The sequence below is a fragment of the Drosophila busckii genome, unplaced genomic scaffold (genome assembly GCF_011750605.1).
Source record: "Drosophila busckii strain San Diego stock center, stock number 13000-0081.31 unplaced genomic scaffold, ASM1175060v1 chrUn_07, whole genome shotgun sequence".
NCBI lineage: Eukaryota > Metazoa > Arthropoda > Insecta > Diptera > Drosophilidae > Drosophila > Drosophila busckii.
In genome coordinates, this window is record NW_022872723.1 from 695,516 (window position 1) to 702,936 (window position 7,421).

The window sequence follows — 7,421 nt, forward strand, 5'->3', positions numbered from 1 at the left end:
TTCATGCGACACACACACACGCAGGAAAAGTACGAGCCCGAAAGCAACAGCGTTGACTTTCAGTCCAGTCGTTGGCTGCCACAAATGTTTATTAATTTTATTGAACAATTAATTAAATGCGGCAAAATGTTTTGCCAAAAGCCCCAACACCCCTTGACAATGACGACAGCTGCAGACGACGATGCTTTACCCGTTAGTCGTTGCAATTGCCTCAGCGAGCCGTTAGGCTGGCACCATGCTGCAGCCTGCAAGTATGCAACACAATATTAAAATACCACAAAAACGAGCCTCAATCCCAACAGAGTGTGACATTCCAAGCAAACGTTTCCGCTGACAATTCGCTAGCCCATGTCGCTAACTTTTTTTCCCGAATTTATAAATATAATAATTTAAATACAGTATTTAGTTAATCGAAATTGCATCGATTTAAGCATGTAATGAAATGTTTGCAGACCACTTTTTTTCAAGTGCAATTATTCAGATTTTGAGAACACCATTGGGGCTAACATTTTATGCTTGTTAAAATAACTGCAGCAAGTGCAACAGCAGTTGCAGCAATAACAACAATAACAATTCGTTTGCAGTGCCAAATTGTTTTTATGAATATGGCAAATTGTCGATGGGCAATTGTTATTGATATATATAGCGGAGAGCAAACAGCTTCAGGTTTATTCAAGCTTTATTTGCCAGCGATTCAGCATTAGAATTCCACTCATACATACGAATACTTGTGTACATATGTACACATACATAATATGTATATATGTAGTATGCTACTGGGGTTGCTCCCCATCAACGGAAGAAAAAATGCTGTTTAGCGGCCTCGACTCGCTTAAACAAATAGAAATTTACATTTCGCTGCCATAAACACTTTTAAATTTGAATTGCGCTTTCTGTTTTTTAATGCACACATGCAAATTGAAATTGATGCTAAGGTAAACAAATTTCGAGATTCCAGACAGAGGGCACGCACCCAGAACATATGCTATAGCATATATACGGCCCAAAGGCATTGTGTTGACAACATGACCGGTCTTGACCAGACTACACTCAGTTGCTTTCCCTCCTCTCACTAAAAAATATTAAAAAACTTCTGCGCAACGCACAGCTTGTGGGGTTCCTTTTGTACAGTGCAGTGCGTCTGGCATTTCTTTGACTTTGGCAGCTGCTGAAGTATGGTATGAAAGTTCATATCTTGACCTTTGTTGCTTGTCATAAGCATACGAAAAGTAGCTTTATGTTGGAATAAAAATATGCCTATATGTGTTGTGTTAAGAAAAATGAATATATTGCTCTTTTAATAATTTCAGCCTAATTTAAATAATTGGAGAAGAGATGAAAAATTTTTGAAGTTAGTAAATTCAATTTTATTTCCGAAGCTCTTGCCCTTCAGATCCAAGCCGACTTCCAACCAAACCGACTTTGATTACAAAAATCAAGCATACTGAATTTACTTCAGAAAGTTTTTAATTTTAATTTTTTTTAGTACTATTATATAATTAATAAATAATTAATTAAATGCAGTCGCGTATTGCATAATCAAAAGAAAAAAGATCTAGCGAATATCATCTCCTTGCCCACAGCCTGCGGGTAAGTCAGGAGTAAGACCAGGGCTAATGTTATCTTCTCTTCTCATTTCAGTAATGAAGACCGAACGGTAGCACTATGCGAATGGAGGAACGGGCCCAACCTATACCTGGCATCGACGCATATAGGGGCAACCACTTCACCTTCTGCAACAAGAACCGAGCAGAACGGCAAGTGCGAAAGGGAGTGTCCAGAGTCCCCACAGCTCATTCATTCCATGTTGCCACGCTGCTGAAAACAGAAATGAGACTACCATCCGCACGCTCAGCGGGTACCCCAAGAGTCAGATAAACATAGCAGGGCCCTAATAGATAAAACAAAAACCGTAGAGAAGGTATTCTGGACTATCAGTAGATCCATCCAACCAATCTGCAAGACCAGCCATGCTACAAGCGGTATGAATATACCTTATAGTACGTCTCTTAGAAATCTTCAGTGAAGACCAACACGTCTACATCAAAGGTAGATCAGGTATTTTGCTTTTCTAGTGGTTTGCCACTTGTTGCTCCAGGTCCTTTTTCTTCGGGCAGAGAAGTCAAAAGTTTTGCAAAGCGATTGTTGCTAGTTTTTGGTGGTTGTTTAGCTCACACATACACACGCACACATATAAAAGCAAATATATGTTTACAGTGAGTGAAATAAGAAAAACGTCGCATAAAAAGGGGCGTTTAGTGTGGAAAAAATATCAAGTGTGTTGCTGAGGGTGTGTGCGTCCCTTGTTGTTTTTGTTAAATTTTGCAGAAAGTCCTTGTCGGCTGTACCACCCTACACACGGTTGTTCTTGTTATTGCCTTGGTTATTGTTGGTGTTGTGTTTTTTTGGCTGCGTGCTGGGCTTTGGTGGTTTCTTTTTCGGTTTAGCCTTTCGGGTATTTAAACTAAGCGGATTGTGTGGGTGACATGAGTAGGTGTTAAGTGGCTTTGTCACTTGCCAGTTAGCCCATCGAGCTGTCAAGTGTGGGAAAATGTTTTAGCTACAATTACACAAAGCATTTTGTTAGCACTTGTAGTTTGGATACCTACCTATATACTTCATGTGTACTTTTACCTCAACGGCAGCAGCAATAGTCAAGTGTGCAACTGAATGCTAGCTGCTGCATTTTCGCACTCAATTTGATGCTTTAATTGCTTTACGCAATTCGTTGTGAAATCTCATAAAATTAATCAGACCCATCTCAGACTCTGTGCAATTAATCTAACTCAAATGGCTGACTGACTGAAAGCTCACTCAATTCCAATGCCAATACTCAGAGTTCATAAACACAAAGTCCAATCCTTAGACTGAGCAATAAATCGTGGTGTTGGTGCTGTTGCTGTTGCTTTTGCTGTTATTGCTGCCTGTGATTGCTGCTCTTAATTTGCAATTCCGATTTCAATTTTAGCTACATTTTTGCAATGAAAAATATGCCCACTGGCTGTTGGCCTATGAGTTTGGAGTTAGGGCATCCCAACCGCAAACAGTCGACGTGTTCGGTCAGCATAGCCGCTAGCTATGGCTGGGTGCGTGTGGTTTCCTGTCCGCAGTGCCAGTGTCTGTCCGTTTGTAAGCCATTCATTTGTCCAATCATTCAACCGGAAGCTATACCGTTTGACACACATATACCTCATGGTGCACACACTTCCTGACAGCACGCCCCTCCACCCTCCTTCGACTGGGTGGCATATGAAACTGAAACACCCGCACTCGAACGCTTTCATGACACATGCAAATTTCTAGCAGCTTAGTTGCCCCACAACGCTAGCTCCTGCCACATCCTCTTCCAGTGGCATCCCAATACACATCCTGTCTGCATGTGTTATGCGAGACGCGTTTGCCGCTGTGCGCCACTTAATTCATTTGATGCCGTAATTTGGCAATTTCTCGCAGATTTCAGTCAGACATTCGGATTTGATCAATTAATTTGAATAACACCGGTCATTTATCATGTCGCCGGCAAAGGGTTGCCGCCATCTGTGCGCACCAACGACCTCCTGCAATTGTTGGCAGCAGAGCCATAGAAGCAACCTAAGTTGGTGCTTCACTTTTTTACGCTGCTTGCTATGGCTGGATTTAAGGTTTGTTTTTCAGTTAAGCCATTTACCTTCCGGTTAATAGAGCGCAATGGAACGGTGAGAAATATTATCTCAAAACTCTAATGCAATTAAAATTAATATTTGTACTTTTAGTTTAATCTTACCCGATGCAGTTGAGTGTAATCTAAAATTATCTAAACTGGAATTTGTTGTGTGGGCGGAGAGAATGTAGAAACCAAAAATCAAAAAGCTAAAATAATCAATAATATTCTAAATGAATCAATTTGGTATAGAGTAGCTTGAATTTCAGTAGTTTTTATAAGAATTTTAGTTTTGATATATATACAAAAACAATATTCAAAGAAACTTGATTTTGAGAAAATTTCAAATTTTGATAAAATTGAAAAAATCAATTGATGGCTAGGCAACTTTCATATATAGAATTTATGTTTATAGAGTTATGCTTAACCTTAATCCTAATGCCTGTAAATCAATCCACAAATATATTTATGCAAATTCTCTAACCAAGATTCGAAACTTTGTCACAAATAATGATAATAAATGACAGAGAAAATGTTCAAATTACGGTTTTTAATAAGACCAACAATACTTTATGGCAATGCACAGCCGCTGTGCTTTCATCATTTGTTCTTTTCCATGAACATAAATGCTGCTTTTCTTGGCATTTTCCTTGGCTTTTGTAATACACACAATGCCCACACCGCTGCCCCCGCCCTGGTTCAGTCAAAAGTCAGAAGACAACGCATTATAAGCGTAACAACAAAGTTACAACCAAAGACATGGACGCTTAGATAAATGAATGCTGAAATTACGGTAAGACACGACTTGCCTCTGCCGCAGTTAGTTGCAATTCCACATGCTTTGCATACTTTCCGGAGCTACGGCCGCATTAGAAGTACGGATTTCAAGTAACAAGCGTGAAGCAAGCTGGCAAGAAAAAAATCCAACCACAACGCCAACGCCAACAGCAACTGCGTAAAATTTTGAACGAAAAAAATATACAAATGACTTTTTATGTTGATTTCATGGCCGCAGCTGTTCACGCAACCAATTTTTTTTCCTTTTTGCTTGCGCTCATAATTTATGATGTTGCACGATTGTTTCATGAACTTTAAATAAAAATTTATTAAGCAACAGAAAGAGAAAGCATCTTCGGTATAGCTTGATTTATATTAATATTTTGCAAAAAATATCGGCTTAGACATCAAAAACGTCGACTGCTCATACTTATGTTTAAACAAATACTTCAACTGCTTTTCAGCAGCCGACAAAGGCGAACAATCTATGTAATACAATCTTACAATTTAACGCTACTTATTCACGGCGTATGAATTTCATGCCTTTTGTGAAAAAGGGAAGAAAAGCGCACAAAGCAGACAAACCTGCTATAAGCAGTAAAATCAACAAAATATTAGCTCTGTTTGTATTAAACTTTTTTTCAGTCACGGTACAATCCGAAATGGCAATTGCCGTAAAATGTAACAGCATTTCAGATTTTTTGACGCTCAGTATGGATTCTAAAGATTTCAGACTTATTGCATATTGATAAAAGCGTGCCGACAACCAGTTTTTGAAATGAATGAACTAAATGTCTTCATAATTAATAAATGTGAAACAAAAATTTATCTTCACATTTATTGTTACTTCTGAAAGAGATTAACTTCAGATCACGAATGGAATATTTTTAGGAAACGAAACAAAGTCAGAAAACAAAGAATAAATTTAAGACGCTCTAATAATATTATTGCCATTTTAAAATATTTTCATCCGCTCATTTACACTTAACATGGAAAAGATAATCATGAAGTTGTAAAAACTTATGTAACAGAGAGAAGGCCGGGCAGGCTTCATGAGCTTCAAACTTAGATTTTAAGCCCTGAATTTAGGGACTATAAAAGCAACACACCTTAAATTTGATATACACCTATATCCGAAACAGGTTGCTTTTATCTATTAAAACAATTTGCTAAGCCCCACCGCCCTCACCACACCACAATCAAAAAGAATAGATTTTCTTGTCTAGTCAAAACGAGAGATTTTTAAATATATAAAATATAATTATTGCAATCTTTTTCAAGGATTAGTTTTTTTTGGTATCATTTCAAACTATTTTTAGTATCTCAATAAATAGGGCAATATTAAACTGAAATTGTCAGGTAACAGTTATTGAAATTTAGTTTTAGATACCAAAAATTGTAATATTCGCTCTCACATTGAGTCACATTGTGATTTGATCAATTTTTCGCTTATGTTAGATATAACTAATAGTAAACATAATTTGATGGCAGCTCAGCAAAAAGTCGCTTAGAAATCAAATGAAAGTCGCGCATAATTGTTCCCCAAAGTGGCATATGGCCTGGTGGCGTTTTACATTTTTTCAAGCGAGCTCAAATCTCACACGAACCAAATGTTGTACGGCAATTTTATTAACTGCAAAACCTTATTTGCATGCTCATTTTGCATAATGTGCCGAAAAACAGGCGTCAAGTCAAATGGGTGACACCCTCTCCCCTCAGAAATAAGAGTTTGCTGCTCTTTGTATTTTTACATTTTTAGCGTCGCACTGCTCTGCTTACGATAAAGCAAATATTTTGGTATGATTCGATTTGAGTGTTTGTCAGCCGGAGAGTAAGAGAAAGAGAAAGCGAACGAGATAGAGATAGAGATATAGAGAAAGCACCGGTAACGAGTAGCAGAAAACAAATTTCACGCTTAACAACGCGGTTTCTCCGTCAAACGCGGAGACAACGATTTGCATACGAAATTTGAGTGTCGCTGCGGGAGTAGCTAGTGAGTTGGGAGTGAGAATGGGTGTGGGTGTGGGTGTGGGCAATCCGAGGGGTTGTTGCAACAATTACAGTTGGCCGCCTCTAAGCGTTTTTATGCATTTTCCACGTGTCAAATCGCGCGTCAATCAATCGGCGTTTGCCCGTTTGTTCTGGCAAACTGTTTAATTTGAAAATTCATATTTCGTCGCCCCAAAATTGCCAAAACATTGACTGACTTTTTCAGTGGGCTCACTTCATTTTTTATTTGTCTTTCATTTTTATTATGCCTTGGCACAGACTCCGACTTAGCCAACCGCTCATCCTCCCCCCTCCCCGTGAAAGTTGAATCCGCCCCTGTTCGCATTCTATATTTTCTCTTCTTTTTTTTGCATGTCCTGCGAGCTGGTTTCAATTTTACGCCGATTGGTTTTTGGCAATCGCCTGTGCAAATAAGCTGAGCAAGCGATAAGCCACAGAGCTCGCCTTGTTTTATCAGCATATCGGCAATATTACCGTGCAACAAAATTTAAATAAATACAAGCAAAGTGGCAAATAAAATTTGGTATTATGCTCAATGCTCAGTCTCTGCAAAGCTTTGGCTACTTAAAATGTTACAGAAATTGATTTTCAAGCAATTGGTTGTAAAAAAAAAGGGCAAGGGCTGAAACAAATATATTTTGTGGCTCTTAGCCATTCTTTTAAACCTGTCAAAATAAAATACAAAATACTTTATTACATTTACAGTTATCAAAATATATATTTTGACATGATATTATATTAGAACAAGCTTTCGTAGCTTTAGTCAAATACCAAATCAATCGATAGTCAGATTTTGCAGTCCTCTTTAGTAAAACTTTTTTGTAAAATTATTAAAAGTAAGCCCTACCTAATTGGTATTAACACTTCATGTCACTATTTACAAAGGCAAATAAGATTTGTTACGCTTATTTAGTAACACTCAAGGCTTATTTATTAATATTAAATTCGAATATAATTCCCATTCTTTGTTGTATTCAATTGCATTTACCAAGCA